Genomic DNA, 12,454 nt, shown 5'->3' on the forward strand with positions numbered 1-12,454 from the left:
TTCGCCCGCTTTGTCTAAAACCTAATAAATTATATATACTAAAACCACAGACATACTAAAACCTTCCTCTTGTAACGTTCTATTAAAAAAAACCGCATCAAAATCCGTTGCGTAGTTTTAAAAATTTAAGCATAGGGACATAGGGACATAGAAAGCGACTTTGTTTTATAGTATGTAGTGATAAGCTTTCAGTTCTTATACATGATAGTTTCTTATGTTTTCTATCATCGATTAAAATATCCGTGATATAGATAACGTGCGGATTAATTGAATAATCAATACACATTTGGCACGCTTGTCTAGACTCTGATCTTTTCGAAGTATGTATATTGCCATTTAAAAGTTCGTCGTCTCGAATAAAACTTGTGGTTTTCTTTCGGTTCGTTTATTTTGATGCCCTTTGCCAGCTGGCGCCCAGAATGACCGCTCCTTTCGCTCTACACCAGACCGGCATTATCTCATACTATTTATATAGAACAGAACAAAGGAATAAACGCAAAATAGAATAATAAATAAAAATAAAACTCAGGGCTTTACTTACACTGGCACCTCTTTTATAAAAAGACGAATATATTTATATATGGTAATTTATTCTCGCCGTACGAAATACTCAAGATAATTTCAAAGGATTGTAATGGATCGAATGGAATATAATATGGACAAAAAGTCTGAAGATATTTCCTCACTTTAGTAGATTTGTGTTACAAAAATTCATATTTATAATGTAGGAAGAATATGTTTTTGGTAAATCGATATAGAAATAATAGATTTTTTTTTGTTTAAGTTTTGACAGCAAACAAAAAATTAACAAATCGGGCTTTTCTTCTGTGTAGATACATAAAAAGTAGGTAAGCAAGAAATATCATGAGCGATCGTATTGGCAAGGAATAAAAGGGTTATGTAATAAATTAGAAGTAAATAAACTAAGAGTACAGATGTAAATACATTAACTAGTTTGTACACTTGGCATTTGATAGCGGAAGTGGCCCAGAATCTCGACAACTGTAACGCTGAGCTTTCAAAACATTACATCATACATCACAAGCGTTAATTTTGCGAAATCATTAAATATCAAAGGAAGAAGTAATTAGTATCAATAAAACATATATGTATGTTATTTAGATAAATAAATCGTAGTGAGCTTATTACTGAGAATTAATGGACCACTCTTATTAACAGATTTTTCATTTATCTGGCTTAATTGCATCCTTTGAGGTCTATTGTGAGTGATCTTATGATGCGAATTGTAGTTACTCTTTAGAGTATATATTAAATTTAACATGATACGGCGATGTGCTACCACAGGCATTATTAGATAGGCTTATTATATATTATCCTTACTAATATTATAAATGCGAAAGTAACTCTGTCTGTCTGTCTGTTACTCAATCACGCCTAAACTACTGAACCAATTTGCATGAAATTTGGTATGGAGATATTTTGATACCCGAGAAAGGACATAGGCTACCTTTTATTGCGAAAAATGTACCACGGGCGAAGCCGGGGCGGACCACTAGTATAGAATAAATTGAAGAAATGTGAACAAATTCAACACGTAGGTAAATTGAAGCTTTTTTATCTTGACTATAGATAACCTAGCATACTAAACTTTGGGAACCAACGTCTAAAGCTATTCTTACTCCAACATCAATTCTGTTGTTCCTTTTTATCAACCTAAATACATAGCATATGTATCTCAAGATGTGTCTCTGTTCTTTTCTTCTTAATCGTGACCAAAATAAACTGGTCAAGTGCAAATGAAATGGCACGTTCTGGTTTCAAATGAACATAAGATGTATTATTTAATTATTATGTGCAAATATTGGCAAGTATTGTTTGATTACGTGATGGTTAGAATGTTAGTTATAGGTTGAAAATAACTAACTCCACCTCTGTCTATGATATAAATAAGAAATTAGCTTTTGTCACACAAAAATGTTAAAGACTATATATTAGTTGAAGATTTTGTTACTTGTTTAGACGATTTTGTAATATTTATTTGTATTATTTCTATTTGTATCTGACAAATAAGGGTGCACTCACACACATCAGTCACCGTCACGGCACGTCACCGGACAGGATTAAAAAAAAATATGTATCAATAGTTCTAGTATGACTCTGTTCCCACACGACAGTCGCCGGCACGAAATCTATCAGTGACGTCACCGGTCAGGCACGTCAAATAATCTTTCCATACATGTATCATACTTTTATCCCCACTCACCCGGTGCCGTCACGTCTCAGTTCAGTCAGCGTCGTGCTGCCGTCAATTGCTACATGTTCTCTAGCGTGACACACGTCTAATCACTGACTAACCTGATGTATGTGTTCAATGATTCAGTCAAACCGGCGACGTGACTGACGGACAACATGACGGTGACTGGTGTTTGTGGATACGTACACAAACCGTCACCGATCAGTCATCGGTGACTTGACGGTGACTGATGTGTGTGAGTGCACCCTAATTGTGAAATTCCTCTTCGTGATGTCAATGTAGGTATATAAAACGTATGGTTATTGGTAAGCAATAAACATATATTATTCTTATAACAATATTTAAAAGTCTTGGTTATAATTTCAAATGCTATAAATGTTCTTTTGTTATGTATATTTAAACCAATTAGATAAATATTATACCTACCTACCTTGCAAGGAGCAGATGGTTTGAGCTACTCTGAGTGCTATTACGAACCTCATAAGGTTTTACTTCGTAAATTATAAATAAAATCATTAGTGTGAAGAGCTTTCCAATGCAATAAAATAGTATATTAATTACAATTTGTTTTTACATTTATTACATTTGTTTACAATTGTTAGTAATAATGCTGTCTGTTTATTATTGACAGTACATTCTTTAAGTACTGTAACAAGACGATGTTCATTATCACAAAAGGTTTGAATAAAATTGAACAAGTTACGAAATAGCCACAACTAAACGCTTTCCATAGCTTTTCATTTTTATTCAATTGCGTGAACGCAGGCCGTTTCCAATATTTGGAGGGCTCTACAGAATTCAATTGAGCTTTTACAGTCGAGTTTTGATTTGCTTTATTTTTCTATCAATAGGTATCATAGCTAGTGCGTTTAGCATACACGCACACAGAAGACACGTGGGTAATTTTAAGAACTCTAATTATACCATAATTTTCTCAGAAGTTCTGTTCTGAGTCAGAACCAAACGATTTATCTCGTAAAGATAACTGTTTTCAGCAATTTTCAACGACCATTTATTACCTGCCTACTTATAGAAGAAGTAGACACTGCCAAACAACCAATTTAAAATATTTCTACTAGATATAGACATTCTGACTTACTCACAAGTAGTTTCCACTTTATAATCTCAATAGGCCTCCACTTTGTCTATTATTAGTCATTATGCGCGCCCACGCAGAGCGAGCAGCCTCGCGAAGCAATTGCTAGCTCAGCGTTGTTCGAGAATCGAGACGTTGCGTAGCGACACACACGCTTTCCAAGCCACATCCACATAGACCAAGCAACCTCACACGGAAAATGCTTCGCGAGGCTGCTCGCTGTGTGGACCAGGCGGGTCCACACAGCGAGCAGCCTGGCTAAATAGACTAAGTGGTTTTCTCAGTCCATCTAATTGTAATAGACACTGAGTCGACCTTATACAACATTTACACATAAACACAGTCATTGGACAGTCCAGCTAGATTATATAGTATTAGTCTGGTAATAATGGCTTGCAAGTTAAATTATACTTGAGAAGCTGGAACTTTCTGGAACCAATACACGTCAATTTGAAATATCCTTCGGCGTGTATTTACGAGAAATAAGTTATGGGAAATTGTATTTTTAGAATTCAGAGGATTGTTTGTTGAACAAAAATATGTTCAAAACATTGTCGACTTTATAATTTTACAATATCCCATACCATGCACTTACAATGTACTTGTACCTAAGTCTATTGCCTAGTTTTGATTTAATGAGAGCTTTAAAATAACAACCGCTACTATCTTAAAACTTATTTCTCAGATTTTCCTATCATCGCAATCGAATTTCCATTTAACATTCAATAAAATTTCTAAATTGAAGAAATTATATTCAACCTAAAATCTTCCAATCTCTCAATTTAATAAAACCAATTATCTGATCTCTTCAGGCAATTTGAAGCGTATTTATTTTTGGAACGCCGATAAAAGTTTTGTATCCAAAGATTGCTCTCAATTTTCTTTTTTGTTAAAATGCAAGGATCTTATAGGAACTTATGATCTATATTCTTATTCTTAGTGGCGTGGAATACGTCGTAATTGGAAGTCGTATAATAATGAAAGTAACAGATATTTGCAATTTTTTATAGGGTATTTAGTTACATAAAACTGGCTATCAGCGCGCGGTTTTGCCCTCTTTTGCCCGCTTTCTAGAAAACTTTACAATTTAATCCATCAGTCCCCGGAATCACAGACACAATAGATAATCTATTGTGTCGCGCCCCGATCGGGGCGCTCGGTGGTCAATGGGTATACTGAAACCTTTCTCAAGAACCACTTTTAAAAAAATCTCATCCAAATCCTTTGCGTATACATGGGGACGGACAGACAGTGACACCGGCAGCGACTTTGTTTTATACTATGTAGTGTACTGTGTAGTGAATAGTGATGTAACTTATAAAATGTAACTCTATCGGTCTTTGACGTATTAACACCTCACGCCAATCCGCTAAATGGATTTAGATAAAACTGTTTGTAGTAACACAGTCACACTAAGTACGCAGGTACCTGTATTATATAAATAACATAAATATTGGATTTCGTATTTACTGCACATTATAATATTGCATATAAAACGGTTAGAGGTACGTCGATTTGATCTCCGAGTTCCGACCCTTACCTAGTTGAGTGAACTAAGGCTGTAGGTACACTTACGCATAACGCAAGGTTTTAAAAATACATAATTAATTTGTATCATTAATCATTATATAAAGAACTAGCTGCTCCCCGCGGTTTCACCCCCGTGGCTCCACTCCTGTTGATCGTATCGTGATGATATATAGCCTATATAGCCTTCCTTGATAAATGGGCTATCTAACACCGAAAGAATTATTCAAATCGGACCAGTAGTTCCTGAGATTAGCGCGTTCAAACAAACAAACTCTTCAGCTTTATAATATTACTATAGATGATAAAAAAAATTATTAGGTAGGTATTCATGTTTTTTTAGTGTAATCATTTTACTAATAGCTACAATCCTTTAAAATTGATAAATTTTACGACGTATTAATTTTACTTTAGCAATAATTGGCAATAATAATGACCACATGTAAAAACAGGTATTAATTCTCAATAAATAATTTCATTAAAATTAACATATGTTTAAAAACCACCCACCAGCCTAATAATAGGTACCTTTAGCATTTAGACGTAAGAATAACTCGTTATTGCACGCCTCATAAGCGAAGCGTTGAGGTGGGTACTACTGTCACTTCGCGCAAAACATCTGATTTTTCAAACTTAAAATGTCTTTATGTATCATACATTGCACTTGTAAGATAATACATACACACACATATTAAGAAAAAACACTATTTTTAACATTAATGATATTTTTGATGTCATTTTTGTTATTTAAACTAGTTAAAAAACAGTTTAAAAAAGTTCTGTCTTGGACGTCCGTGTGTCTGTATGTGCGGATCCTTTTTCTTGTTAACACGATAGCGACCGAAATACTTTACTAATCGAGTCTTTTTTTTTCTCTTACGCTTGAGTATGCTCAGGAATAGAACCCTTTCATTTTTCAGGGTCTGATTCGATGTGGTTTAATTGTTATTAAATAAACAAAAATAATAATTAATAAATAATTATTAAAAAAAATTATGAGGCGTGCACTTTTGGATTTTCCAAATTATTTTGAATATTAAGTCACGTTCTATTGTGTAATAATAAAGGATATTGGAGGTATATTTTCATTTTTCATATACAAAAAATTATGGAACAGAATTATTAAAAATGTATACTTAGAAGTCTGTTAGATTTTTGAGAGCTTATATAAACATTACACAATGACAATTTTTATCATTCATATTATTGGAAATAAATATATTTACTCCTCCTGGCTCCAGTAATGACGATAGGTTCATAAGATTAAAGTAATAATAAAAACATCTTACCTACGCTGCAAGCATGTACAACAACAATAATATCGAAAAAAAATGTTAATGCTAAAATCCCTACTCATAATATAAATTACTTATTTTAAAGGAATGGACTAAATAAGTAAAATAATAGCATAAAAAGCCTATACGATAAAAGTCGACGAAACTATAAAACAAATAGTTTTCCCAAACCTTCACATTGACTTCATATACCGTTTTACATTCAACCTCTTAAGGTGATGAATTAATTTTTCTAACATTTACGGCCCTTTTTAAACCTTCGTAATTTTTATATTATTAAAGTTGTCGTGATGAAAATTCTTGACAAGAAAGTTCAATAGTAACACAATACGTCTACCGTTTTAGAAACATGATTCCATAATATTTTCTCGATAGAAAAAAAATACAAAGTTCTCATTGTTATTTTTTTTTAATCTCTGGCATCTTCAAAATAACAAACGTAAAGTTACGACTTTTTGGATATTAACTATAAAATATACAACCGATACGTCTATCGATTTAGAATTTTGAAATATGCGATGGTTTTGAAATAAACAAGAAATACTTGAAATTAGCGCGCGACCAGCCAATATAGCGAGAGCCGCCCTGTACCTTCCTACCCCGATCGCTGCACGAGTCATTCCCGCTACGGCCGTCACACGGGGAACTTGTGTCGCTCGCGCAATCGTAACAAAGGGTGACAACACGATAAGACAAATGGGGACACCGGACAATAAAGAAAATAAGAAGAAGAAACATAAAGGTTGGAGGAAAAAGAATGCTTACAATTGGAACAAATTAATGAAGTAAGTTGGTTTTATTTTAAATTTGATGATAATTGTATTATAGACGATGTTTGATATGTACCCCTGTTTTAAGTACATAACGAATGTGTAAGATTTTTTCATTTATAGCATAAATAATCTTTTCAGAAATCCGGAATCCAGAAGGAAAATAAACCCACTGATTGTTCACAATGTGAACCCACTCTTTCGTAAGTACCTTTATTCAGTCAAAAATGTATGTTATCAACGCTCTACTGGTTTTATCGCATGATTCCATTTTTAGCAAAAAGCAACAAAGTGCAAAGAAATAAAAAATCATGGTGAACTTAGTGGAAGTATGGTGGACATAATATGGAACAGGAGCTCATTGGAGTAGTATTATATTTAAAAAAATACGAAAAAATTTCAAGAATTACATTTCTTAGTAGGTGGTAGATAAGTATGTTGTATAAAGAATTTGATGTTGATATTTATTTCATTTATACTTACTACACCTGTGCGGGAAATTGCTTAGTACTAAAACAGGTTTATATTCATATTTACATAGTAATGTGAGTTTTCATTTCGAATAATTTTGTGTAAGTATATTAAATTGAGTTCCTGGGTGATCTGGAAACACAATTGGGCCCGGAAGATGGCGCTGCAGTCACTCCTCCTAATCACATGAACCGATTTGGATGAATATTTGTGTGCACATTTAATTGTTGTGGGATGATTGGTTGATTCGTTTTCACATTAGCTAATATTATTTATTTTTGTTGTAAACTTAATTTAATGTTTATAATACATTATTATTTAAAAAAATATCATTCCGACCGCGGCTTTGCCCGCGTGGAATTAGGTTATATGTATCGTGAATCCTGTTTTTTCCCACAGAAGTGTTCAGTTCGGATAAAAAGTATCCTATGTGTAAATCCAGGCAATTAGCTATATTTTATCAAAATTGGTAATGTAGTCTTGACGTGATTAAGTAACAACTAACAAAAAAATATACAAATTAACATCCAAAGTTTCGCATCAGTTTTACTGTATTAGTGATATCTTCCACTCTTGACTTTGACTGAGAAGAATTAGGGTTTATAACTTCTTTCAGAAATATGTAGTACCTTTCATTTCTGGGCATGATGTAATATCTACGTCAGCATCAAATTCTATCTAAATGAATTCAGTAGTCCGCGTTATTGAGTACCTACCATTTCATTTTTTCACAGTAACAATATTTTTTGTTATTTTAAAGATTATTTATAACCTGTATTATTTTGTAATAAAGTAAACATTACGAAATAATAATAATTATTAATAAGTAGTTGTTAAAAAGAAGATTATTTGTTTATAAGCAAGAAAATAAAACCAATAAATCAACAATTAAATAAATGTATAACAATATTATAACTTTATGACGACTCCATACATGTTTGTCCCGAGTCGGCCAGCGGCAGCGCGGCGAGTTTGCAAGAATGACTTCGCGCACACCCGCGTTCGCGATAGCGAGCTATTAGACTCCGCCCGCCAAGCAGTGGATTTTTTTTTGTGTATCGTCTTAACGGTATCCAAAGGTTACGCTCCAGTGTACATCGTTAATCAAGCGCTGAAAGCACGCTGCAAAAACCGGCTTAATTAATCAAGTAAAAAGGCTCCACAACGCTTCACAATGTCAAGCGCTTGATTGTGGCGCTGGATGTCTATCCAGTCTTTTGTTGCAACGTTTTTCTCGATACAAATGAATGTGACTGAAAAAAGCTTTATTGTGTTAGAGTATTAGATTTAAGTAGTTTGGAAAATACAGGAAATACATTGAGTTTAACCCAGTTGTTACTATCGTTCTTTTAAAAGGACGCACCATAAATAAAATTATTATTAACAATGAGGGCATTTTTGAAAAAAATGTTTATATTCATTTGGCACCTCACGGTTGTAGGAATTGGAAAATTAAAGTGTTGTGTCGTTTTATAACAGTGGTATATTTTTAAATTATTTTAGAATTTCTGCCATTTTCCATTGATAAATCAAGTTAAATGTATTATCAATAAATTGAAACAAATTACTTGATTTATTTTAAATACACGTAATTTGAAACGTGTTTTATCAGAAATATATATTACCTACTATTAGATCACATTTTATTTGTGATATTTATGCAGTTTTAATTGCCGTTCTTTTAAAAGGCTAGTAGTAATATGTACTACTACAGAGTACTTTTTTGCGCATGCACTCTTTGAAGAGCATCACAGCATCGGCGAAGCCATGATGCCCTATTATGGCGGCCATCCATGCAAGCAATTCATAAGAGGGAAACCAATAAGATGGGGGTATGAATTTTGGGTCGGAGCGACACGGTTAGGTTGTATAGTTTGGTGTGATCCATACCAAGGACAATCGAATGATGTTGGTAATCAAAACAAATACCAAAAGCCTTTGGGATTGGGTGCAAGCGTTGTATTACAGTATACCGATGTACTGCGAAAAATATAGGGCAAAGCTGCATTCCATTTATTTTTTAACAACTTTTTTACGTCCATTCATCTCATTGATGAACTTCGAGTACGAGGAATAAAGGCTACTGGCACAGTACGTGAAAATCGCGTTGCGAAATGCCCTTTGCCTACTGCCTTTGAGAATTGAAAAAGACACCACGAGGTACATTCAAGCATCAATCGACCTGAGCAGAACAAATTTATTTTGCAAATGGAATGATAGCAGTGTTGTGACTGTTGCATCAAACTCTGATACGATTCAGCCTGTGTCTACGGTAAAGAGATTTTTACAACAACAGAAGAAAAATATAGTTGTCGTAAAAAAAGTACGAGAAAATAGGAGGGGTGGACAGATCCGACCAGAGCATCGGTTTGTACAAGACATCTATCAGAGGCAAGAAGTGGTATTTTTCTTTGACTTGTCATGGACTAGATATGGCAATACATAATTCTTGGCAAATATATGAGTAAAAGGAGACCATTATGATTATCTCCACATTCGTAGAAGTGTTGGAACTGCTCTGCTCGAAACATATAAGAATGAGGAACGTAAAGGTGCTAGAGTTTCCGTGAAACCTCTGGATTTGATGGAAAAGATCACATCATTAGGTACAGAGACCAGCAGCTTCGGTGTATAGAATGTCACAAGAAAGCCAATTTCTATTGTCCTAAATGTAATGTAACCTTGCATCCTAAATTATGTTTTGAAAACTTTCATATTGCTACATAAATATATGTGAAATGTATGTTGTCATTTTAATATCATAGTCTACCTACTTAGTAGTACATATTACTACCGTCCTTTTAAAAGTACACCATTTTCCGAGATTTCCACAATAGATAAAATTTTTATACTATTTTTCCAGTTAAACTTTTTGCAATATGGACACAATATGTGAATTTCACCTTAATATGATAACAAAAATTGTTTCAGTAACATCTGGGTTAACATATGTATGAATTATCTTGAAAACAATTATATATATTTGATTCTTGACACAACATTGTATTCAGTATTTGTAAATATTTATCTTTTTATTACATTATTTAACACTCGCAGTTGCCTTGGAGCTTCAATAAAAGATAGCGTGAACCTTTAATTTATACCTTAACAGTTAGCTGGTAAAAATAAATAGATATTAATTATTAACACTATTACCGAATTAAATTTGTCATTTAAAAGTGAGTAAACATCGAGCATTAAGAAGTTGGTTTTCATACAAACGTACAGGTGAAGCTTATATAAGCGTGTTTTAAAGACAATATTGCAACTTTCAAACAAACACAACGGACTACGACTCAAGTAAATCCCTCAAACTTACAGCAACAAATAATATACTAGTACTACAACTAAAGCTCATATCTGCCGCGAATGCACACACAAAATATGACGTCATATTTAAAATCTTACACAGCATGCTTGCGGTATAATCTCCAGCCCTCGGGACACATCTGTACTGCGGGATATTTTTCATCATTACTCTGAATGTACAAGCCGTAGCATAAATTTATTTTACGGCCACGCATCGCTTAACTTTACAAATGTTTTTATCTCCGCTTGCCGCTTGGCATACTGCTTCAGCCGTTCATGAAACTGGTCCAGACTATTAATGTTATGATCAATAAAATACTGTAATTTTTATATTCTCATTTTTTGTTATTTTATATTTTTGTTACTAGATCCTGTTATGTCCAAAGGTGTTTATGTGGTTAACTTTTATTTAGCTATAAAACAAAGATACAGCCTAAGTAAAACCACCCCATTTTTTTAAGAGCGATCTTATTCATCAGTTAAATCCATCATCCATCCATTAACATTACCCATAAAGACAGACTCTCTTAAATAATAATTTTATTGTGGTTCTAGAAGACTCCAGAAAATTATATTAGTAGGTATAGTAGAAGATCCTAAATGTAAATTCATGAACCATAATAATTTATACATTCTTCTTTTTCCATCCATTAATTCCGTTTATTGACTAAAATATGATGGAACTACTTACCCTAATAATAATTGCACAAAAATAAATAAAAGACAATCTGTATATTTTGTTTACGAGAGATTAAAGATTTTCCTTATTTTTTGTTTTTAAACCAGACGTAATGAAATAAAGGAGCATAATAATCAAGAAAAACATTACGCTAAACGTAATCTCTATGGTTACAAAAATAGATTTTTCATTGAAAAATACGTTTTACGATACGATGTTTACGTCTTTAATAAGACCCCTGTAGAACCGCCATGCAAATGACCCACAAAATTTCGGGTCATTTGTAACAGGATGGCGGTTCTACAGGGGTCTTAGTACGCAATGACAAAAAGAAAAATGATGGTCAGAACGCTGATACCGGATACCTTAAGATACTGTAATATAAAATATTACAGTATCTTAAGATAAAATATTATAGTATCTTCACCGTGTGTGACGCGCTTAATATTGTGCTTAACCGCTCTTTATTCTGCTCAAAGTATCTCGTGCTCTTCAAAAAGTCTTTACATTATAGTAAATAGAATGAACATACTATTCTCTAAATTATTCCTAAATTAAGCTTTCATAACGAGTAAAGTTCTAACCGAAATTTGATTTTATTTATTGCACTGCACTAATGAGGGCCGCAAATGCGAAACGTCCGCTCGTAAATATCAGAACAACATTTAGCGTGGATTTCGAGGCATTTAAATGGGTCATTCACGCGTAACATATCAAAACTAATTTCTATGGGAATTGTTTAAAACTAAACTAAATGTTCAGATAGATTGAGGATGGTAAGATTAATTATTGATTACAACGCCAACGCATTTCATTTTTATTCAAATTATTATTGTCTATTTATTTATATGTAAATATTTAGTGACTGTTTAAGTATCTAGAAAAATATTTTTTTTTCTTAAATAAATCGCCATCTTGCTTTTTTATTTTTACGTACATAAATAAAAAACATCTCAATCCAATCATCCGTAAGCATAACGAATCTTTACAGTATTTGAATGGAGCGTTAAATTATTTGTTGGAAATAAACGAAATCGTGAATATGTATTAATCAGAAAGCAATTTATATTTTTATAAAAAAGCATCGCTCTT

The 12,454-nt window shown here is 33.0% G+C and overlaps 1 protein-coding gene and 1 long non-coding RNA gene across 3 annotated transcripts in view; both read left to right on the forward strand.

Moving 5' to 3' along the window:
- Nucleotides 1-12,454, forward strand: part of LOC149480594 (uncharacterized) — a 105,351-nt gene that overhangs the window by 43,421 nt on the left and 49,476 nt on the right. The window lies entirely within an intron of this gene.
- Nucleotides 6,837-7,607, forward strand: LOC149480595 (uncharacterized). The gene is made up of 3 exons (XR_016317035.1): nucleotides 6,837-6,918; nucleotides 7,045-7,106; nucleotides 7,181-7,607. It is a non-coding gene; the product is annotated as an uncharacterized LOC149480595 (long non-coding RNA).

Source organism: Colias philodice, chromosome 18 (genome assembly GCF_061535455.1).
Source record: "Colias philodice isolate Cphi_HAF_F1 chromosome 18, ilColPhil1 Martin Lab GWU primary, whole genome shotgun sequence".
Classification (NCBI taxonomy): domain Eukaryota; kingdom Metazoa; phylum Arthropoda; class Insecta; order Lepidoptera; family Pieridae; genus Colias; species Colias philodice.